Source organism: Phodopus roborovskii, unplaced genomic scaffold, assembly GCF_943737965.1.
Source record: "Phodopus roborovskii unplaced genomic scaffold, PHOROB, whole genome shotgun sequence".
In the NCBI taxonomy this organism is placed as follows: Eukaryota; Metazoa; Chordata; class Mammalia; order Rodentia; family Cricetidae; genus Phodopus; species Phodopus roborovskii.
In genome coordinates this window covers 3,197,730-3,222,442 of record NW_026126434.1, presented here as the reverse complement: position 1 = coordinate 3,222,442, position 24,713 = coordinate 3,197,730, and the positions used below count along the sequence as shown (strand labels likewise).

General features: G+C 47.5%; 1 protein-coding gene across 2 annotated transcripts in view; it reads left to right on the top strand.

The window, feature by feature from the left end:
- Positions 1-6,294: 6,294 nt before the first annotated feature.
- Positions 6,295-24,713, top strand: part of Traf5 (TNF receptor associated factor 5) — a 36,728-nt gene continuing 18,309 nt past the window's right edge. The window contains exons 1-2 of one of the 2 annotated variants that reach the window (XM_051186656.1): positions 6,295-6,614; positions 21,150-21,296. The gene's annotated coding sequence lies outside the window, so the exon portion shown is untranslated. The remainder of the gene's footprint in view (positions 6,615-21,149; positions 21,297-24,713) is intronic. The other variant, XM_051186655.1, reaches the window with a different exon arrangement.

Below are 24,713 nucleotides of genomic sequence, written 5' to 3'. Positions count from 1 at the left end.
GATCACTATCTCCTTTCAGGATATCACTTAAAGGTTTCAAATCACCAGTAGGTGCTTTTAAAAAAAGTACATAACCATCGGATATTTCCCAATAACGTATGAAAAACATTCAATGATCGTAAGCTATCTTTTCTAATTTCTAATTTTGAGACCTAATTTCTTTAGGATGTAACATATGTCCCAAATACTTTCGCAGACTTTTTCTAATCTCACCTGTAAAGCCTTCATTAGCTGACATGGTCTCATTTGCATCTTCATTGATACCTTTCTAGGTGGGGCCTAACAGGGATGCAGTTCTCTGAGGCTTTTTCTCAATAGCTTTTCTCAAGTCTTATATTAACCTCTATTCTCTCAATTTTTTTTTTAACCATCAAAATTTACAAAGATTTCTCTATCCTCTCCTCTGCTAAATTCTTTTGAACCATCCATACAGATTCCTCTGGCTCTCAAGCCATGCTGGTTTTGACCATTTCCTGCCTACCTGCTCTGAAGGCCAGCTGTGGGAGGCCCAGATTGCCAATCCTTCCAATTAAGACAGTGACCTGATGTCTTTTTTTTTTTTTTTTTTTTTTTTTACTATATCCCAAGCAATTCAAGTTTTACCTATTGTTGGGATTCACACATTCATAATCACACTTCAGAAAAACTTGTGTGTCCACACCATACATACAGAACATACATATATCTTTCAGCTCTCCTTTTCTTTAAGCCAAGATTAATTTGTTGAAATAGAACATCCTTAATTGAAATCTCTTGTAATGCAGCTGTGATAGCTATAACTGTTGAATTATGAATATCTTAAATTTAAACAAATCCCAATAAATTCATCTATGTCACTTTTTTTTCTTTTTTCTATGAGATCTTAGAACAGTTTCTGACAGGATGCATTAGTTTTTCCATACACTTGGTTGAGCATTAGCCACAGCAGCAGCTCTTAAAGCTGCAGGCTTCTAGGTCCCGTCCTACCTTTGCTCTCTGGGCTCATTGTAGCAACTCTGAGTTCTTGGCATCCCCAGATCCTGCTGACCTAGTGCATATGCCGGACCGCACCTTTGCTTCCCCAATCCCTGGTGCAGCACTGAGACAGCTGCGGTGGCAGCTTCTGAAAGGGGGAAGGATCCTTATAAAACTTTCAAATTCTGAACATTTCTGTACTTGCTCCCACTTTACTCCAGCTATCCCAGCTATTAAAATATACCCAAGTAAATATACAACCATCTGACTAATATTTCCCTGTCTTGTATCTCTAGTTATATACATATTTACCCTCAAGGTTAACTAACTCACTTCTTTAGCATCTGTCTGATATTTCTGCTTCACATCTACAATTATATACAGTTTTACTCCTGACGTTCACTCACAGCACTTCACTTCTTTTTTCGAGTGCTCACTTCACCCCTATGGTGTCTTCTTCTGCAGTGTCCATCACTTATGCCCCCCCCACTCAGTCCCACGTTGGGCGCCATTTGTCAGAAGCAGTCTTTGCAGGGCTGCAATCGGAGCCAGCCGAACAGCCTCAAGTCCGTACCTGAGTGAGAGAGTGTGGATGAGGGAAAGGCTAGCTGTAAATAATAAAGAGAGGGAAACTGAATAAAGGTCAGGAGGGCAGATCAGTCAATACTAAAATGCCATGAGTTTATTTTTCACCAGTCTTATATACAATAACCAACATGGGGGACACAGTATCATGTATACAGAACAGACTTTTCTTCCTTACTCATTCTAAGGGTTCAGTAACCACACCTTAGCTCTAACTTCTCCTTCACTAGCCTTGAGGTCAGGAGTAGCCACACCTCAGATTCAGGTCTGTTGTTATTTAGACTAAGATGGCTGAAACATCCTTCTGTAGCCACACCTTTGACCATTAGGTCTTGTGACTTACTGACAACTTTGAACTCTGTCCTTGTGCCAAGATGGAGTGCAGCCATCTTTATGGGCACCCACAGTATGCTATATTAATGTTCTCTCCTGTCCCTTAAATATTCTTATCCCTGGCTAACATAGGGACACCAGGGCCCTCAGAAAGAAGGTAGTTTAGGACTGAAGATTTTTCCTTCTCTGTGTACTCCCAAAATAAATGACAGCCACATTCTGACTGCAGGAAACAGGAAACACATGAACAAGAAACCAGAATGTGTTAGATTTCTTAACTTAGACATTTACAGATCACCTTGTCTGTAAGGTGCTAGTCACCAGTGCAGAAAGGACCATAATCAAGCGTAGGAGTCTGTTTGACAGCCACTAACCTGCAGGAGTACAAACACACATTTCCATATAGATACAGGGTTATTAGAGTGGCTTACAAGGCAGGGTTTGAGTAGCCCAACCATGGCTGCTGAAGAAAGTCTAAGGATCTGCGTCACAACACAGGATGTCTCCACAGCCCTGACCTGGTACTGGAGTCCAGGGGATCTCTGAGAGAGCTGCCAGTCTTCACTCTGTGTTGGAACCCTAAAGAAGTAGGTTCTAGCAGGGCAGTGGTGATGCACACTTTTCATCCCAGCACTTGGGAGGCAGAGGCAGGTAGATCTCTGTGAGGTCAAACCCAGCCTGGTCTACAGAACTAGTTCCAGGATAGTTCCAGGGCTTCACAGAAAAACCCTGTCTTGAAAATCAAACAAAAAGAAGTGGGTTCTAATACCACTCAAGAAATGCCTCAGCGACAGGATAGCTGAACTTGCCACAAAGAGTGGGGGTCAAGCAGGAAAGGGCAAAAGAAAGCTTCTCCTATGTCATTTTTAGGTGGCTTCCCATCAAAAGGTGTGGTCCATATTGAGATGACTCTTCCCAATCAAGAAAATCTGTCACAGGTATGCCCAAACTGCTTGGGTTTGGTTGATTCCAGATGTGGTTAAATTGACAGTGAAGACCAGCCATCACTCACACAGCTCACCCTAACTTTCATCTTTATCAGCACCTTAGTGAAAGACCATGGCTCCTGGTGATCTTTTACTTGTGTTTTTTAATTTATCACACAAAGTATTAGATGTCATGGAATTTTCAAGCCAACTTTCTCATCTTCAGCCCCCTGCCCTCTCTTGCATCTAAACCCCCCTTTCTAATTTCATGTCACGTGGTGTCTTTTGTCCCTCCCCTCTTTCCTCAGCATCTCTTTTATCCTTGAACACTTAATTAGGAAACAATGAAGAGAGATGGTAGTTGCACTGAGGTATTTGCAAGTTGTCAGTAACAAATTAGAGGTGACTGATAAGGGGTGGGTTTTCCTGATGTGACTTCTTAGGCAGGAATTCTTGTATGTCTGCCTGCTTGTATCTGCACTGGTGAATGCAGTGTGGGCAGCAGCCACTAGGGAGCAACTGGAGATACCGACAGGTGTGAGCTGCCATGGGACTTGAACCTGGGTCCTCTGGAAGAACAGCCATTGCCCTTAACCACTGAGTCATCTCTCCAGCTCCAATATCAGTTTGGGGAGAAGATCTGCCTGCTGCCTGTCGTTTGGAAGATGTCAACCTACCAACAGCCAGAGCTGAGGGTGGTTATTTGATGGAATAGAAAGGATCACCTGTCACTGGTCAGGAAGAAAGCCCACAGGTGAGTGCAGCACACTTGGTAAGCCAGTGAGTATTTTACAGGCACCACAATCAGGCTTGCTTCCCACTGGGAAAGCTTTCCATTGTGTTGCTGCTGTACCACACTTACCATGTGCCACACATAATGGCAGTTAAAGGTGCAGTTTCAAGCCCAAGGAAAAAATGTTTTCTCCTTGCCTGATCACATCTATGGCTAGGTGATTGGAAGTATGCTTTTTGTTCTCCACGAACAACCTCACCAATCTTGAGGTGTAGAATGGGGAAAATAATGTTTTTGACCAGCAGGTGGCAGCCTCTTCTCTTCATCAGCCTGCCCTCAAGTTGGCAGCCCAGGCTAGTCAATTCCAGTAAATTAAACCACTGGTTGTAGGCAAGAGTACAGAGTTTGTGTACAGTTTTCAACCCTTCTCTTTGTAGGTGAATCTAGTTTAAGGACTAGTAAATTAATTGACTGTTAAATATGACATGGAAATTAATACGTAATATTTTAAAATAATAAAATTGCTCAAATTTGCCTCTGTCTTAAGGCTGTTTTGCTTGAATTCCCACTCACCACTGCTTTGAAGGCAGGGTACCATGGTGGCTAAGTGGCCCAAACCTGACTTCCTAGGTCCATCTTCCACCTCTCAATGTATTGTGGTTTGGAGAAAATTGCCCAACAGATGAATTTTCATATCTGCAAAATTATGGTGACTAAGTTGGGATGTGTTTTTTAATAAGAACGGTCCCCACAGGCTCATTTATTCAAATGTGTAGTTATCAGGGAGTGACACTGCTTGAAAAGGATTGGGGCCTCGGGTAATGGATCAGTATTTATCCCTAGTATGGGAATGGACTTTGGGAGCCCATCCCACATAGAGGGATACTCCCTCAGCCTAGACACATGGGGGAGGGTCTAGGCCCTGCTCCAAATGCTATGACAGACTTTGAAGATCCCCCATGGAAGGCCTCACCCTCCCTGGGGAGCAGAAAGGGGATGGGCTAGGGTTTGGTGGGGGTGATAGGGGAGGATGGGAGGGTGAGGGAACTGGGATTCACATGTAAAACAACCTTGTTTCAAATTTAAACAAAAAAATACATCATTAAAAAAAAGAAAGAAAGGGATTAGGAGGTATGGCCTTGTTGGAGTAGGTGTGGAGTAAGTGTGTCACTGGGAATGGGCTCTGAGGTTTCAAGAGCCCAAGCCAGGCCCAGTGGCTTGCTCTTCCTGCTGCCTGCAGATCCAGATGCAGAACTCTGAGCTATGTCTCCAGCACATGTCTGCCCACATGCTTCCCACCATGGTGACTTGGAATGAACCTCTGTAACTGTAACCAAGCCCCAATGAAATGTGTCTTTTCTAAGAGTTGCTTTGGTCAGGGTGTCTCAATAGAACACCAACCAAGACAGTGGGTTAATATGGGTCAAGTGCTGGACATTCTGTGCACACTTAGCCTCAGTACATGTAGTTTTCAGCTACACGTGCACATTTAACAGGGGCTCTTTATGTAGTACTGGCTATCCTGGGGCTTGCTGTGTAGGTCAGCTGGCCTTGAAAGCACAGGAAACTTCCTGTTTCCCCAGTGGCAGGATTAAAGGCACCTGGCTTTTTGTTTTGTTTGTTTGCTTTGTTGAGACAATCTCTTGCAGCCCAGGCTGATTCACACTTGCTATATATCTGAGGCTGACTTGAACTAATCTTTGTCCCTCTGCTTCCTGAATACTGTTTACAGGCTTAAACCACCACATCCAGCTTTGTTTCTTATCTATGTGTATTTATACTTTGTGCTTCCCATATACCTTCAAAAATTTTCATGTTTTGTTTTGCTTTGTTTTGAAACAAGTGAAGGTGTCTCTGCAGGTGTCAGGGCAGGCAAAGGAGCCATTTTCGAAGAGGTGACATACAACCTGGATCAAATCTCAGGGAATCTTGCCAGGCAGTTTAAACACAATAGAATTTGGATAACAGTTTGCATGTGACAATCATTCCCATTCCACATATACAATAAAACTTAAGGTGTGACTACAAAGAAACCTCTTTATGAATGAAGTACTTGAGACTATGAAGATGGGTTCTATAGCTAAAAGGCCTGGAATATAGTGTGATCTCTGAGGGAGATAGCATAGGAGTCAGTAGACCTCTGGGGATGTGTTCTATTAACTGGGATGCTAGCCTGTTTCATTCATATAGGCTGAGATTATTGTCACTGTGTAGAGTGATTACGTTCTAACAGCCCTGTGTTTCGGAGTTGGGAGGCCAGGATTCAAGTTCTGTCCTTGGGTAGATCACTTGGGTCACATCTAGAATTCAGGCACCAGTCGGCTCTGAAGGCCAGAAGAGCTGTCTGGGGAGCTTTTGACAGATGAATGCTAGGACTGCTCATGTTGCTGGTGGTGGGTTTGTATTGCTCTGCAGGAAGCTCCTGGAAGATGTGATTTGAGCCAGACCTATGACCTTGATGGGTCTGCTCCAGAACGGACAGGTGTGGGGGGGGGCAGGAGAAAGACTGATTGGAGAGTGAAATACATGCAGTTCTAAGACACATGAGGTACTGATGGTCTTAGAAAGACAAGGCTAGGCTTAAGGGTGTGGGTGACTTTCAATCTGCACCGGGCTTCTTTACCAGCCTGCTAGAGTTCCGGGCCGCCCCCGGGCCTCGCGCCCCGCCCCTTGCACGCCCTGACCGCGCCCCCATGCCAGCCCCGCCCCTCCCCGAGCCTGACGCTGGGGCTTGACGGCGCCTGCGGCTGAGGCTAAGCAGCCAGGTGCTGGCCGGCCACGGTAGGGCGCCCGTGGTGCCCTTTGAAACCCGCTGGTGGCGAAAGCCTGCTGAGCGGACAGTCTCAACTACTCTGAAACCGAAAGCGGCTCAGGACGGCGGACCGGAGGCGTGTGTGGTAGGCGGGCAGACTGAGGCGACTGGGGACACCTATGAAACACTTTGCGAGCGGACCCCGTTAACATGAGCTTAATGCCAGAGAGGCAAAGCTGCACCGGTGCTATAGCGAGCGAGCTTGTTTGGAGACAGCACCCGACTTTCCAGAAGCTGAGTTCCAGACTTCAGAAGACCCAGGCGCCAGGAGGTGAGCACCCAGCAAGGTGGGCGGAGACAGTTTCCACACCACTGCTTGACACCCCCCCCCCCCTTGCCACCCAGCTGTATGGTCTGACTCTTGGTGAGTGAGGACTCTTGTGGTGTGGCCACCCTGGTCGGCTTCTTCCTCGGTCTCTCCTCTCCTGCTGACTTTCCATATTTGGCTATTTCAGATTTACTTTCGTGAGAACTCAGTATCTTTTGCCGCGACAGGCACGGGCCAGGTCGGTGAGATGAGGAGAGGCTCCCTTCTCCCCAACTCTCCTGCATCCAGCCAAGAGCTTATTGTAGTAAATATTGGGCATAGGTGCTGTGTGAAAATTGGATTAGGGCCAAAGAGGATGGTTCCTTTTTCCAGGAATATATGCATTTTGAAGTGTTAGGGAAGGCTTAAAATGCAAAGAAATTGGCTAAAGATTTCTGAGAATAGAACTTTCTGGGTATTTTCAAGATAATTTTAGACAACAAAAGTTTGGTTAATAAGACTTCTCCAATCCCGTTGCCACAGTCTGACTTGCATCACACAGCCCAAAGCCAGGAGTGTCAATACAACTGAGGGTTTGAGTGCAAACCTGCTACCTTGGACAACTGGTGTGAATAAAAAAGGCAAAAATTAAAGCAGGAAAGATGAATGGAAGATGAAGGTCAGAAATGTCGAGGTTTTGTTCATGTGGTGAGTTCAGAAGATGGGCCAGTCAGCCCCAGGTCCTGGACTTTGGTCTCCCTGGGTCTCTTGTAGGACTGGCTTGTAGAAAGGGACTGTGATAGAGAGGAGTGACTTTCTCAGAGTCCCGGGCTGAGGCCTGTGGTATGGGAGAAGCATGCCCAACACCAGAGGAGAACCCCTTGGATGTGGGTGGATGACACAGGGGCCCAGCCACCAGGAGTAGGAACCTTGGTGTCTGGGGTGTCTCAGGGGTGACTTGCAGGGGTAGGAGAGGGCAAGGCCTTTGAGTCAGTCTCTTTAGATTAGTGGGAGAAATAAGCCTTATGTAGTTATAATCTCAGCTTTACTGAGGGGGATCTTGAAGGAAAAAAAGAGCCTCCTGAACATGAGTGAAGCTGTCCCTTTCAACCCATTTGCTCATCACTCATGTCACTTGTCTTCATTTTGTCCCCCATGACACCCTGTGAGTCACGGCAACTTTCCACATCCTCCAGATGGTGAGGGGGAGCACCGTGTGTCAACAACCCCTGAGTTCCACTGCTGGGCCAAGCGTGGGACTCTGAGGTTTCTGCTTCAGGACACTGAGTCATCTTGGTTTCTCAGAGAGCCACATCTACCTACCTTCCTCTTTAGTCTGAGGGGTCAGCAGGAGGACCCAGATTCCCATAAGTACCTGGAGCCTCTGTTTTCAGCAATGTGGGCAACAGTCTTCTGCAGATTCCCCCTGCTGTGTGAACAAACCTACTCTGTCCCCTCAGCCAGCCAAGTGCCTGGGGCAGGACCTGTGTCTGATTTTGTCTAGCCTGGGATCTGGCATTGGTTAGCCTAAAAAGACCTTGGCTGAGTTACACTCAGTTTATTTGGGGTGTGCCTCCCAGCTACTGAGGACAGGTGTTGGTGAGACTTAATTAGATTCCAGGAAGCAGACTAACGATGCAGGTTATTAATAACTTGTCACATCAAACTAGCTTCTCTGCCCCAGAGAGAGAGGCAGGTGCTTTTCCTCCCACTCCTCCTGATGGCAAGCTGGGACTCAGAAGTGATGAGAAATTCTCCCAGCAAGTAGGAGTGGGCAGGACCCAAGCCCAAGTCTTCTGACTCAGCTCCTGTGTTCTTGCCATTAGATGTTGACAAGAAGAAGCCAAGATTATCAAGATGAGGGATGGGAGAACCAGCCAGACATTGGCTCCAAACTGTAGTTTTAAAGACTTAAGAAACCAGAGGAAGGAGACACAGGGACAGACACAGTCTCTGTCTCGCTAAGATTTTATTTATTTATTTATTTATTTATTTATTTATTGCATATACAATGTTCTGTCTGCATGTATGCCTGCAGGCCAGAAGAGGGCCTCATTACAGATGGTTGTGAGCCACCATGTGGTTGCAGGAATTGAACTCAGGACCTCTGGAAGAGCAGCCAGTGCTCTTAACCTCTGAGCCATCTCTCCAGCCCCAGACACAGTCTCTTAAGTGTTTCCTCTGTCCTGGCGGTTGCTTTTCCAAGGTTCCCTGGACAGGAGCTGGTGACCCTACAGAGCTTAGGTCAGGGTGGGAGGGGTAGCAGTGGGAAGTCTACAGCATGACAGGGACAAGAAGAGGTGAATCATTCTATGGGACAGGAAAGGAATCCTGAGGGCTGGGGCACCTGCTGCCACCACCACTCCCAGGACCTTGCCAGCATTTCTGTATTGCTTTGCTAAGAAAACAGTGCTAGAGGAATTCCTATGTATGGCCTCTGGCAGGCCCTGTCTTATGAGGAAGTAGAATGGCAGACTTCAAGAAATAAAAGTGAAAACACTCATTAGTCCTGACAGGAACTCTAGTCCCGGGCACATTTTGCATATTAGCATCTGCAGGCAGCTGGCTGTGACATTCTAGCAAAGGCAGTGTGCACCTGTGGTGCTGTGCCCCGTGCAGCGCACTCAGACGTGCTGGTAGGTCCTCTGCATCTGTGACAGCACAGAGGGCAACCCTCATAACAGCAGCCTCCTCACCAATTCAAAACACCTCTGGAATCTCCCCCATAGCCTTTTCTTCTCTCAAGGCCAACCTGCTCTCCTCCCAGCCCAGCCAGAAACCTCCACCTCTGTGAAGAACCAACTGTCTGTCTTCTTCCTGTGGCAAGGTCCTTCTACAGCTCCCTCCAATCTCTCCCACCCCTGCTCTCTGGCCTCAGCCTTCTACACTCTGCTGTTGACCTGAAGGCTCTGTGTTTCCCAGAGTTCCTTTTCTCCCAGGGTTCACTGAAAGCCGATATATGGGAAGAGATGTCTGCACTATTAGCTTCAGCCTCCCTGGGCTCCCTGCACCTGCTGTGCTGCTGTTCCGAGGCCTTGTGAAGGCTCCTGAGGCCTGGTAATCCTCAGTTGCCAGCAGGCACCTTGCAGCTGTCTGTCAGCCTGTCTGTCAACCATGTCCTTGGAGCAGGCTGTGTCTCCACTGGGATTCCCTAATTTGGATTTACTCCTCCCACCCTCTGCCTGCCTTGGAGGTGCTGATGTGGTGCTGTCTGGAAATCAGTTTTCCATCCCTAGGCTCTTCTCTTGGTGGTGTTTTTTGGTCACTCTGTTTAAACCTCCACTCTTAAGGAGACACTTAATTTCTGTAGTGTTGCTCACCACCTTGATTCAATGTGGTGGTTTTTCAAGAGCTCCCTCGGCATGCATATCAAGTTACTTCTTCTGTCCAGCCAATTCAAGGCCCACTGCTGTCTCTATGTACTGGTCAGCTCCCTGACTGGGCTCAGAACCTCTTTCCTAGATGGTCTGAAATAGCCATTTACTCTCTTTGGGCCCCAGGTTTTTCTATATCCTGGTTTTCTTTCCATGATGCTGCAAAGGAGCTCTGTAAGCCTTAGCCTGGTTAGCACACATTACCTTCTCTTGGCAGAGTGGAAGAGTGTGGGTTGCATAAACTGGGATTCAAATATGGATCACTTTCTTTTATTTTTTCGATTAAAATGTCACTACATAGCCCAGGTTTCCCTTGAACTTACTATGTAGCCCAGACTGGTCTGGGACTTGGCAACAGTTTTCCTGCCTTGGTCTCCCAAATGCTGGGGCTGTGTATCTTTGGTGCCTTGGCACAAGAGGCAATCAGATCTGGGGTTTTGACTTTCTGGGTGTGGCCATGTGATCAAGGCAAGTTGTCCAGTGTCATAAGCATCTGTAGTCCCACTGGCTTGAAGAGACGGTGATGTCTCCACCTGAACAGGTAAGATGAGTCAGTATCCACACCAAGCGAGGTACCCGAGAGCTCAGGAAGGCTGTGTGTTTAACAGACCAGAGTTGTGAGATCTCTGTGGATCTTGGAAAGGCACACCTGGCCTAAAGCCATTTGGGTTTAAATAAAAGCAGATACAGACTAACAGATGAACTTCCATGTGCCAGGGTAGACCAGAAATTACACCATCCTATGCTGTCACTTCTTAATCTAGGCCAGAGACCTCGGGGGCAGGGTGGGTGGATTGGGACAGGACACAGTGGGGATTAGCTAGAATAAGTCCAGGGCAGCTTCAGAGGTTTGGGGGTTAGGGCCAGGACTCTAGGTCCTTGGAAAGCCCCAAAGCAGATTGCTACACTGAGGAAGAATAGCAGTTGGCAGAAGGCAAACACAGGGACCCAGCATGGGAAATAAGGCAGACCTGAGAATTGGACCAGGGACTCCAGGTCCCTGGGAGCAGGCAGTAGTGGGACTGGGTTTACTTGTAGTCACCAGCCAGGGCCCGCCCCCTTCTTTTTTGCCCCCATGGATGGCTTAGAACTGGAGGAGGTGGGTGTTAGGGAATGGGACCAAATCAAGTAGATATTGCAAAGGGCCTTCTACCTTCTTCTGAAGGAGAAACTAGGAGCACAGCTTGGTTACAGCCTAGGAAAATTTGTTCTACCTCCCAAGTCAGCATAAATCAAAGACAAAAGAAACAGCTGTGCTGGGGAGGTGGCTCTGCAGCTAAGAGCACTGGCTGCTCTTATAGAGGAGCTGGGTTCAGTTCTCAGCACCCACATGGCAGCTCACAATGGTCTGACGCCCTCTTCTGGGCTCCGCAGGCACTGTGTCCCTGTGGTGCACACACATGCACACAGGCAAAAGACTCCTGCACATAAAAATAAGTATTTTAGTAAAAGAAGCAGAACAAAATGACCTGACTACAGAATGAGGTGGGGTTTGAGTGACATGGGCAGAACATGTATGTGAGGTGCTTTGAGCTGACTAGAGAAGAGAATGAACTCTCTCCTATAAGTAACTCTGGAGGAAGCAACCCAGGGCAGGGATGTCTGTTCCTTTATGGACGGGCTGACTTTGGACTGTCTGAGGGCTGCAGGTGTGCAGGTGGGTCTCTCAGGGAGGGTGTCCGGATTGAGAGGACATTGTTGTACACTGTCTTCCATGCCAGCTCAGGGTGGTGTCAAGGGAACTCTTCAGTATTTTAAAGTGCATGTGTTAAGTCTGAGTAGTCAGGGGTTAACTGTGTCACAAGCTGCCTCAAGGACAGATAAGAGGAAGGCCAGTTTGACCAGCCGTACTAGTGAAGTCACAAGTGGCCCTGAAAAGAGAAGTTTGGGGGTGGTGAGAGTGTAAGTCTTTCTCTTGAAGCTGAGTTTGTGTGGATTGAGGAGATGTGGGCTAGTGGGGGCAAGGCAAGCAGATTCCGGTGACATCTGAGGGTACGGAGGCTTTGGCTTTCCTTGGTCCTATGAGAGAATTAGCACCCAGTGCTGGAGGATGGAGCTGGTCCTTGTGGAGGGTACTTGGTGGAGCAGGTGAGCATGCATGAGAAGAGACCACAGGCGCTGCCCAGGAGTCCAGGGCAGGCGTTTGACAGCTGGGGAGATTGGCTGAATTCTGAGGACTGTGAGAGGCAGATCAGGGGCCCCAGGCTGGGAGATACAGGTGTGTTGGCAGGAAGCAGAGGCTGTTCTGGTCTGATGATTTCTGTGTTCTCTGTGCGGTAGGAAGTGAAGCTTTCCCGGGGAGGCTGGAGGGAGTGGTCAAAACTAGCAGAGAAACGTTTGAAATAGATACTGAAAACAAGAGGGGCTAAAAGCGAAAGGCTGGTGTCATACTATTGTCACAGTGAAAAGGGATCCTGGTAAATGGGATTCCAGACCTGGCACTTTGCATAGTGAGTGCCTCAGGTTGTGGGACCTAGATGAGAGTCCCATGAACACTGGGTGACATGGACTGTTGCCTGTCTTTGTACATCCTTCTCAGCCCTTTCACCTTTACCCAGGCACAGTGCTCTGAGGCTGGAGCCTCCTCTGTGGCTCTTCCCTGTGAGTGGGGAACGTTGTTCACACTTCAGACCCCACTGTAGGCCAGCCGCCATTAGCCAGCCTTGCTGTTCCTGTAAGGTTTCAAGGCTTACAGATAACTGGCATAAAAACTCTTAATCCCTGAGTCATGTACTCAGTGATACAGAGGCTGTGAAATATTTCTCTCAGTGAGTACTTACTGAGCACCTATGGTGAATGATGCACCAAGACCTGGACCCCAGGAAGCAGAAGAAACACTCCTGCCCCCACAGTGTTTTTACTCTGGTAGGGAAGTCAGAGAGCAAAGGCAGGAGCATTTGGTATATATTTGAAATAAGTGCCCTGGAGAAAACTGCAATAGGGATGGGGCGGCTGATGAGGTCGTTTGAAGCAGAGGAGCAGGAGTGCTGGCAGGTAGAGCAGCAAACAGAAGGCATTTCAGCTGCCACAGCCCACAGAAGGCTATTGTGGCTGCAGTGAGTAGACAAGTGGGGGGTAGAAAATAAGAACTCAGAATGAGGACCACAGCACAGCGGCCTTGACCCTGTGTGCCGAGGGACCCTGAGAGCCCAACAGCGACAGCCAACTTCATTTCTCACTTCTCTTTTATCACTCCAACTCCTCCTCTATACCCCTCCTTGCTCTCTTTCAAATTCCTGACCTCTTTTCTCATTGTTTTTACGTGTGTGTGTGTGTGTGTGTGTGTGTGTGGTGTATACTCCTAAGTATAACCTGTTCACTCTGTATGTTACTTGTACATATGTTTTCAGGGTTGACCACTTGGTGTTGGATATCTCCTTGGTGCACTAATCCCTGGGGAAGACCATTTCTCCCACTCACCGCATTCGTTAGTTTCCTATAGTTTCTCTGTATAGGGTTGAGACCTTTTGGATGTTGTCCCCCAACCCCATCTTCTTTGGCATGTATATTGTTGTTATCTTTGTTCCACTCACATCTGAGTACCCATGCTGGCGAAACTTTAAAGGTGTAGTTTCTGACAATTACTAGGGAACACAATCTCACAGCAAACTCTCTGATCTCTGGCCCTTAGAACCTTCCTACCTCCTCTTCCTGAGTGTTCCCTGAGCCTTGGCTATGGGAGTGTTTTATAGATGTATCTCCTGGGACTGGGCTCCACCGACTTCCAGTCTTTAAGAGGGTCATTCTGGCTACAGGGCTATAAAGGAGTAAAGTAGCTTCAGAGACCAGCCTTGAGACTGATGTCACCAGTGGAGTGATGGCTCTGGATGCTCTCTGTCTCTAACCAGGAAGTAAGAGAGTGAGTTGGGGTCTACGGCCCCAGACCTAGTCCCCCAAAGTCATGCATGCACCTATCCCCATGCCCCAATGGACGTGGTCAGTGCAACAGGGGGCAGGATAGATATTTCACTACAGGCTTCAGCCTGGGTGAGGATGGGTACATTGAAAGTGGTCCCATGGGGGTTGGCTGGGGACAGAAGGTCAATAGGATTTGGTGTTGTGAGATAGCAGGGAGCCACAGGGTGAAGGGTGAAGGTGGCAAAGTTTCACTAGGATGGGGAAAGGCCACCAGGAGCAGGTGGGAGTGAGCACTAGGTGCTAGGTTTGTGATACTTGCCAGTGTGAAGGAGTGCGCTAGACTGAAATGAGCCTGGGGTTCAAGAGAGGGGCTTAAGACAGGATCAGAACAAGTAGAGGCTGAGGCAGGAAATGGCAAATTCAAGCATGTCTGGTGTCCAGGGTGAGTAAGTTCAAGGCTAACCTGGGCAACTTAGTGAGAGACTATCTCAAGCACTCACTTAGCATATGTGAGATCTTAGGTTCAGGTACATGCATGTGTGCACACACTCTGTGAGTTAGCTCCAGGCTATACATATATGGTGTTTATGAAACCTAAGTGAGTTTTTAAATTTAAAAATCTCACTTCCAAGTTATCTTGTTGTGTATATACAAATGTTTCAAAACTCCAAAGTTTTTAAAATAAATTAAAAATTTCAAAATCCAAAAGCACTATCACCCCCACGTGTTTTGGATCAAGAATGAGCAATCTGTGTTTAAATCTTTATTTCAGGGGCTAGAGAGGTGGCTCAGTGGTTAAAATAAATAAATAAATAAACACTGGTTGTTGGTGGTGCATGCCTTTGATCCCAGCACTTGGAAGGCAGAGGCAGGTGGATCTCTGTGGGTTCAAAGCCAGCCTGGTCTACAGATCAAGTTCCAGGACAGGCTCCAAAGCAACACAGAGAAACCCTGTCTTGAAAACAAACAAAAACCAAAAATAAACAATTTGCTGTTCTTGCAGAAGACCTGGGTTCACTTCCCAGCACCCACATGGAGAGATACAGCTGTCCACAACTCTAACTCCAGGGTATCCATCACCCTCTTCTGGCCTCTGTGGGCACTGCACGCACACAGTGCATTTACACACATGCAAACAAAACATTAATACACTTAATGAGGCAAGTTATTTTGTTACACGGTAAAAGGCTTCAACAGAGACTGTATGTGAAAGCTAAAACTGTAACAGATGAAGAATAGGCTATAGGGCTGGTACAGTACTTAAAGGGGCACTGGCCAATCTTCCCGAAGACTCCAGTGTGTATCCTGTCACCCACATGATGGCTAATAACTGGCTGTAATTCCAGTTCCAGGAGACTGGACTCCCTCTCCTGGCCTCTGTGGGCATTGCATGATGCCTGTTGAGCACAAACATACAGGCCAACAAAAAAAAAAAAAAAAAAAAAAAAAAAAAAAGTACATAAAATAAATTACTTTTTAAAAAAGAAAGCAAACTATAGGTCCCATAGAACTACCTTCACGGGTACTGCTTATCTAGGACAGCCCCTCTGGACACAGTTTCTGTCCCTCTCTTTTTCTTTATTGTCTGTTATTTGACATATAGCCCAGTTGGCCTCTATATCCTCTGGCCTCCTTTCCCAAGTGCTGGTGTGTGCCAACACTCTTGACCATGCTTTATCATACTTTTGCCTAGTATTTATTTGTAAAGTCTGTGGCTAGTTCATCTCATGATTCTTTCTGAAGCTTGTCCCATTGAGGGAGGAAAGAGCCACCCCTCATCCCCCCTGAATTCATTCTTACAATGCCTCACAGGGCACCCGCTACTCCTCTCCCTGTGGTTCTATTCCAGCCCACCCATCCTGGTAGTGGCCAGTGCTTCACGTCTAAGGGATACGGTGTTGGAGCCGATCCTGGAATGCTCTCTACATGGGCGAGGCGTGTCTGGGTAGTGGACCCTGTGAGGCTGGGCTGTGAGTATCATCTTTGGTCCATCTGTTTTCTCTATGGGCCTGAGTCAATGCTGGCCTCCCTGCCAGTTAGAAGGGGGTTTCCCTGTCTGCCTCTCATAAAATAGAGCCTCATGTTTCAGCTCATGTCTGTGGCCAGTTTCCAGCTTTGAAATGGATATGTATTACTGAGCCTGGACTGAGGCATCAGTAAAAACATGAAGCTGGAATATGACCTTTGGCAGCTAAAAGCCACTAGTTGTCAAACCAAGACAGACTAAGTATCAAAGGACTCCTTCCAAAATACCTTGGGGTTGCCTCACACCTTGGACAACACTGAACCTACACCTATGTTTTTCCTACACATATGATTGAGTTTAGTCTATGAATTAATCACAGTAAGAGATGAACAACAGCTAATAATTAATAGAATAGAACAACATGTTGTAATAAACAGCTAGTATCATTGCTTATTTGTGTGTAGTAATATTGAAGCTCTGAGAAATCAGAAGTTGATCTGATAACAAGACAACTTCCTGGTGACTAATGGGTGGGTAGTCCACACAGCCTAGATACTCTGGACAAAGAGAAGGTCCACCTGGCTGGTGGTGGCACATGCCTTTAATCCCAGCACTCAGGAGGCAGAGCAGGCATATCTCTGTGAGTTCAAGGACAGCCTCAATACCCTGTCTCAGATCCCCCCCCTCCAAAAAAAGAGAAGATCCATATCACAAGCAAGATAGGTAGGAAGGCATTAGATTTCAACATGCTACCAAGAAATGGTGTGTGCAGCTTAAAACTCAAGAATTACATATTTTTGTAACTATTTTCCCCTTAATATTTTGAGACATTGATCTCAGGTAACAGAAACCACAAACAGCAAAACAGTAGATAAGGGAAGCCACTGTACTCACTGTCATGCATGTTCTGGAAGCTGACTAGAGTGAGTTCAGTTTCCTCTTCCTTTAGGACACCTCCAGACCATGGGAGGAGGCCAGGGACCAAGCTCACTTGAAAATGCTTCAGAATTCTAAGCTAAATCTAGCCTGTTTGTTGTTGGCTGTGTATAGTTCTGTGTCTGCGTGGTCACTGGGATCTCACAGTCTTTGTGTATGTGCCCTGTATATCTGTCTGTGTGAACAACTTGGATGGCCAGAAAGGGAAATAGGAGAAAGCACTGTGCATCTGTGCTGTTCACTTCATCACTTGATGGAGAGGTGCCTATCTGCCTTTAGGAGTCTGGCTTCAGAGGCGGGAGGCTTTCTGATGAGAACTGGGAGCTGTGGCCAAGACCAAGGACAGAGAACCAGCTCTGTCTAGGGAACCCTGCAGGAAATGGGGTGCTGGGCAAGAGGAGAACCTAGGACTTCGGTGTCCCCAAGGCCAGGAGGACTGAAGAGGGAGATGCTACAGACCACTAGTTCAAAGGGCAGAAGGGCTGCTATGACATGCTTACCCTCACCCCAAGATGACTCAGCCCCACACCCCAGTTTATTCAAGAGCAGAATACAGATGTGCTCAGGAGGATGGGGAAGACCTCAGAAGGTGCTGGGGTTGTTTGGTAAGGGACATGGATCTGCTGCTACCTGTGGGAAGGTGTGGTTCTGTCAGCCAATGCCCTGGAACTCCAGGGATGAGGAAGAGTATGGAAAAGTTGGCTGGGAGATGCTCCTGGGCTGAGGGTAGCCTTTGGATGGGGCCCAAGGAATGCAAAATTGGAGCTGACTCGGCAGTATATCTTTAGGGAAGGGATGGTCTGCACACAGCAGCTGTCTGACTGACTGAGTGGTGGGATGGTCCAATGTCACTGAATTCTAAGCAATTCACTGGGCAAGGGAGCAGGAAAATGCACCGATAAGATAACCGGCAACAAGAAAGCAACTTACTGAAAGGGCTTGTTGGGGCAGCAGGTACCAGATGAAAAGCTCAAACATACATCAGGACCCAGAGAAACCCTAGAATTACACATGCACCACTTTCAAGTGCATACCAGCCAGCCAGCAGGGAGCTGTGCTTCCTGGAGGCCCACAGTTGTGGCCCCAGCCTCCACAGAATTCCAGACTTGGGTATTTGACTGTGTTGGAGCCACACTGGGCCATCACATTCTGAGTGCAAGGGGAGAGGGCATACCCAGAGAGCATGCTTCAGGACAGACAGACAGACAGACGGTGAGGAAGCAAGGCAGGAAGAAGGGGGAGGCGTGGCACATTTTGCTTAGAGGTGAGCAGTATCTTTGAGAAAAGGAGCTAGGCCATCTCTCTAGGGCCCCCAAATGCTCCAGGTGTGGGGGACTTGAATCCCAAAGTCAGCCTTAGTTTCTCTCCCTCAAGTCCCACATCACATGGGCCTGCCCTGTCTCCCTCACACCTGGGTGGAGTCAGCCTCCTGGCATTTCCCCTACACTTCTGAACCTCCACCATCCTCTGGTTGGAGAGGATTTTTTTTTTTTAGGTTCCAGAGCAGCCAGTCTCAGCATCCTGCTGGAAGAACAAGCCAGAGGGCTTCCCTGGTCCACCTGGCTGCCACAGTACTGGCTCCTGCTCTCTCCCAACACCCTCCTCCACCTAAGGCAGTTGGGCTGCAAGGCCTCCCTTCCCTTTCTCAGACAAGCTATACCCTGCCCCCCCCCCCCAGGGATGGCTCTCACAGCTCCTCCTCATTTTCTTCAAAGAGCTTATCACCTTCTGTCGTTGCCACCTTTGTTTATTCCTATGTCCCCCACCCACCTCACCACTCACCACTGCTGGGCCATATATCCTGTTCAGTTGGTTTTGGCTGACTTGTTTTCCATTTTTTAAGATTTATTTATTCCATATGTATGAATGTTTTATGTCTGTGCCTGCAGAGGTAGAAGAGGGCATACTTTTGTTATTGTTTTAGTTGGTAAATTCTGTATCTTTACTGGAACATCCTGGTATTCTTAGACATAGCATCATGTCTTGTGAAGTGAAATCCACATGACATGGAATGCACCTCTCAGTGATATGCTAAACAATCTGTGGGCAGGTTTTAAATTGATATTACGAAGGACACCTGACCTTAGAAGCTGAAAGTAGGTAAGAATATTTGATCTGAGGAATCATGATCTATTCTGATAATTGTGTGTGTGCGCACATGTGTTCATGTGTGCATGAGTCTGTCTGTACACTTTTACACATGCATGTGGAGGCTAGAGGCCAGTCTCGGGTCTTCTGAACTGGTACATGACTCACTGACCTGGAACTTGCCAAGTGGTCTAGTCTGGCTAACTGGTGAGCCCCAGGGGTTCTCTGTTCTACCTCCCTAGCGCCGTGACTGACTACAGGCCTGCATGCCCCACCATGCCTGGCTCTCAAATGTGGGTTCAGGGGAGCAAACTCAGGTCTTCAAGCTTGCAAAGCAAGCCTTTTACAAATGGACCCATCTCTGCGGCCCTGATAATTGTTATAATGTGATAAATTGTGCTCTGGTACAAGGAATGTGCTAAGTCTGCTGGTTTGCCTCCCAGCTCACACATCCTGCTAAGATGGTCTGGACGGTAGCCAGTCCTGGACGATCTCCTGCCCTCCCCCTTGGTTTCCTCCTCATCCTGCCCCCGTTTATTGTTCTTCCCTGGAGCTGGGGCCTTGTCCTCATCTTACCCCTCTCTGTCTCTGTCTCTGTCTCACCCTCTTTTCAGATCTGCTTCTAGTCCTATGCATGGAACCTCAGAAATGCTTCCCAAATGAGGGCTCTGCCTTGGCTCAGCAGGGCTGTCCCGTGCGCCATTGTAGTCTCTTCCCATAATGCCCAGCTGCCCATCCCCCACATATAGCAAGCCTATCAAGACCAAATCCAGAGACAAGGTGTGAAAGCCCCAGCTGTGGCATCTGCACTGGCTCCTCCTTCTACACACTGGGATCTCAGTGACTTTCTGAGCTGCTTCCGACAGTGTGATCAGTCATATAGGAATCAGGTGCACAGGTGACAGAAAACTGAGAAGCCAAGCAGGAGACCCAGTGTAAGGCTGCCCAGAGATGAGGCAGTCCACAGCTGAAGCCACACCCTCTAGGCATGGTCAGTGGTTGTGCTGATTACCATCTGGGACAGTGCTTAACTAACCTCCTGAGAACTCACTGTGGAGAAAGGCTGGTCATCTGGCATTGGTGAGAACCACACTGATGAGGTCACATAATGGTGCTGCCCCATCATCTACTAGATTCATTCTCTTTACAAGAAAGAGTCCGTGGTGCCAACCCTGACCCTGCCTCCAGGTACAGACCCCAGCATAGCAAGCCTATAGGATGGCTCTCAGCAAGCATCAAACAACTGGTTCATTGCTTTCATTTCACACTGGGTATAGTTTATTATTAAGTAATCTAGAACTTTGTATGATGTCCTCTGAAATTCCTTTATATTTTCCATCTATAAATGGCCTCCCTCAGTCCGAGTTCAACAAAGATGCCCCAGCAGAAAGCTAAATGCCCACAGCTTCCACATTTCAGAGTGTTTATGTGCTCCTAAAAATGAGTTAGAACAAATAACATAAGGTGAGTTAAGGACTTGAACTTTTGGGAGTCAGAGAGATGGCTCGGAGGTGAAGGAGAGGCTGCTACTCCTGGGCTGGATTCAGTTCCCATCCCCCACATCTGGCAGCTCACAACCTCCCATGACCCCAGCTCCATGGAATCTGACACACAGGCACACACACATACACTCTGAAATCTTTTTTTAAGTACTTAAAATGTGATTCTCATGGCTCTCCTTTAGAATTCATGAATCCTAAAAAAGATACATTTGTTTATGAATGGGAAAAGGTTAAAAAACTGAGTTTTCAGAGAGCAGATGTGTGCAATTTCTCTTCTTGAGTAACTCTGGCGATCTGTGTGCCAGTTGTTGGCAGAAGAGTCACTGTTGAGAGCATAAATGTGATCTATGGCTTCTTCCTTTTGGGTAGAACTGGACTCCTTTGCTGGTCTTGTTACACAGCTCTTGTAAATCAGAGGGGAAGGTTTTAACACAGTGGGTGCTCATGTATTCCCCCTTTCCAACTGGAAGCATCTAGTTAACTAGAAGGTATGTCAGGAGAAAAGATGCCTGCCTATTGTGGTTCTGCTGGTCTTTCCTGTGGGTGAGCAAGTGGGTGGAGGCTTGAGGAAGCTTGGGAGGAAGGAGCAGTACCCCACCTTAGGACACACCCCACTTTCTTTCCTGTATAGGAACTCTGTCCTGAGCTATCAGAAATCCCTACCTGACAACTGAACATGCATGCTGAGTCACAAATGTTTGGACCCCAGTAGACTCCGGAGTGTTCAGTGCTAACAGGCACAGGCAACGGCGTTTGGATTAGGTCTAGGAAATGCACGTGCAAATAAGAGCCAAGAAAGACATTCAGTCCTGACACCCTGCTCTCTGTTCACTAGGAGCAAGAGGGTATCCATGACAATGAGAACTGCTAGCCCTGCAAGCCACAGGTCCAGCGCCAAACCAAATGTTTCCCAAAATGAGCATGGTGCCTAGGCACCTTCTGGCAAAGCACTGCTGATACTTGGAGGCTTCTGGTTAATTAGGTAAGAAGAGTCTGGTGGCTTCTGGCTTTGGCCGGTGGAAGTGGCCATGGTGGGAGAATATTGGTGTGGCTCTGCCTTGGGCTGTCTAATTCCTGTTTAGAGAATCCACAATGCAAATAAACCACACTGTTGGCCACTTTTGCCCCCCCCCCCCAAATGCACAGCCATGTTTTCCTGAGGGCGGGATGCTATAGTACCCAGTGAGGATTCAGCTGTGGCTGGTTGAGCATCAATAGGAACAAAAAAAGGTGAAAGAGTGTGGCTCTGTTGATTTTTCATTAAACATTACTTATGTTAACATATAATTGGATCATGTTAAAATGAATTAATGAGGGGCTGGAGAGATGGCTCAATGGTAAAGAGCACTGGTTGCTCTTCCAGAGGACCCAGGTTCAATTCCCAGCACCTGAATGGCAGCTCGTGACTGTATTCCAGTTCCAGAGAATCCGACACTCTTGCACAGACATACATGCAAGTGAAACACTAGTGCACATAAAATAAATTTAGAAATTTTAAATTAATGAAATGTTTTAAATTCCTCTATCTTAATCTCAAATACAGCAGAAGTCAAAAGAGAGAGGACCACACAGACAGGAAGTCTTAGGCATTCTCCTTTTACTAAAGACAGATTTCATTTTAGAGCAATGTTAGGTTCACAGAAAACTGAGTCAGGACTGCAGTGGGAAGAAAAGGCTGGCAGATGACCACAGCAGAGGCCACTTACCTCTTGCCCTGCTTGCCAGGCCACACAGCTGCTGCTAGGCCTGGACAATCCACCAGAGTGAGTCTGTAGGGCAAGCCTCCTGACTCAGACATGTAGAAGGATGACAACCCCAGGGATCACCCAGGAGGCTCCCATGTTTAACCATTTGCTGGACTCTGAAAACCACTGACACAGCATGGCCTGAGGCACCACATTCATGTTGCAGAGGCCACTGCTCCTTAGCTGAGGGCCAGGCACATTCAGAAGGCCCCAAATGTATGTGCACTCACAAAGTGGGTAGGCAGTTTTTACCACAGGTGCTTCATAAGTAGGAATCTCACACACACACACACACACACACACACACACACACACACACACGTTTAAAATTACTGCTCTGAAGTCAGCACTAACACAGCTACCTCTTAAAAATCTGTTCAGAATTACCATGTCCATCACTGAGTGAGTCCCCACAGCAGGTGTGGTTCGAGGGGTGGGATGGGAGATGAGCAACACCAGATGTGAACCGTATCCCTGAGGGACACAGGCATCATCAGCCATGTCATCATAAAGAAGTACATTCAAGCTCAGGCAGGTTATTGCACTGCAAAGGTGACCTTACTTCATCCATGTTCTGGTTTTAGATGTTTAGTTTTGAATTCCTAATGCACTCATTCAAAAATTAAAAAGGATTATATATAGTTGTAGACTTCCTCTTATGTAGGAATTCACAAAAACCATCACAAGGCCATGTGTACATCTGACAAGAGGTTTTAGTCTGCCTTCTGCTGTGAGACTAAGAGGAATCTCGGTCAGGCAAAGCCCAAGTGAGTGCTTTTAAGTAGAAGCCTGGAAAGGGGTATGTGGTCCCAGGTAGGACCAATGACAGACCAGTCTGGCTTGGAAATCCACTGAGTTTAACTGAGGTTCCTTACAAGGGTGCAGGCGAGGTGTTGCAAACAGGAGTGTGGGCACACTGTGGGCTGTTATATTACCAGAGTCGTCTCCTTCCCACTAGCAATCCCTCACCATTTACACAGCCTCAGGAAAGGGCAGAGCGTCATGTGCCCCACCTCCTGAGCTGCTCATGAGCCCTTTGGATCAGACCCCTCTAGTTGAGGGAATGTCAGTGACCCCAATCTTGTGAGAGTCTCTTGTGGCAAATGGCTGTTGCTTTGATGTGAGACAGCAATAGCCATGTGGTTCCTAGAGAGCAATGCTCCACATAAGGGGCACACCCCCAGCACAGACAGCAGCTTTGACAGGCCCTGTGGTAGAGGGAAGCTTGTGAGTTTGAAGAACTAGAAGAATTCTGTGTGTCTGGAGTGTAGACAAAGGCAAGAGAGGTCCTGGGTATTTTCAGCAGGTGGCTGAGGGGTTGTCCTGTGGTCTGTTTAGCATGTAGACCTTAGATTTTAGCTTTTTGTTTGTTTGTTTGTTTTGTTTTGAGACAGGGTTCCTCTGTGTAACAGTCCTGGCTGTCCTGGAACTTACTTTGTAGACCAGGCTGGTCTCAAACTCAGAGATCCACTTACTCCTGCCTCCTCGGTGTTGGGATTAAAGTGGGTGCCGCCACTGCCCAGCCTTCATTGTAGACTTTTTTTTTTTTTTTTTTTTTTTTTTTTTTTTAATCAGAGCTAGGAGAAGAATCCTCAATTGAATCATAGTAGCACTGAAAACACCATCCTGCTGTATAGCTCGGAGAATGGATTGGAGGAGACAGCAGTCAACTCGATCTTACTTAGTTTGAGTGGGACATGGTGCGACTTGGTGCTGTCCTAGCACTGTGAATAACAGGTGTGGTAGGCCAGGTGACTCTTGAGCATCATCTGTTTCCCCGAGGTCTGGGGGCTGGGCATCTAGATGGGGTGCCAACACTGTCGAGCATGCTCAGACTCTGGTGAGGCTCCCCTTGCATTGTTGCAGGAAGAAAGAGGGAGAGGGGTTTCCTGGACCCTCCCCATGAGGGGACTTCATCCTCTCAAATGCCTCACCTTCAGACACCATCACCTTGAAAATGAGTTTCTCAACAGAGGTCTCTGTGCAAACATACAATCACTTGACTGCAGCGGTGGATAAGAGGGAGAGAGATGAAAAGTGAGAGGTTGAGATGGGTGGCAAGAAGTGTACAGTGTAAGGTTCCCTTGAGAGGTCTTAGCATAACCACTTGCTTATCCCACAGTTAACAACTGGGTGTGTTCTGTTCAGCTTCTGGCCCAACTGACTGGACTACTTGGTGTCCAGTAAAATGCTGATGGATGAAGACCTATCCTTGTGAAGTGTATTTGTAATATTCCTCATTACTGTGTCCAAATACCTAAAGAAGCAACTCAATCGAGAAAGGCTTACTGATCCAGGGTTTGAGAGTGTGGTAGTTTGAATATAATTGACCCCATAATTTCAGGGAGTGGCACCACTAGGGGTGTGGCTTTAGGTGTGGCCTTGTAGGAAGTGTGTCACTGTGGGGCAGGCTTTGAGGTTTCCTATGCTTAGGATACTGCCCAGTGGTTCAGTCAACTGCCTGTTGCCTGCAAGATGGAGCACTCTCATCTGCCTGCACACCGCCATGCCCCCCTTCATGATCATAATGAACTGAACCTCTGAAACTGTAAGCGAGCCACCCCAATGGAACATTTTACTTTATAAGAGCTGCTGTGGTCATGGTGGCTCTTCAGAGCAACAGACGCCCTAACTAAGACAGAGAGGGTACAGCA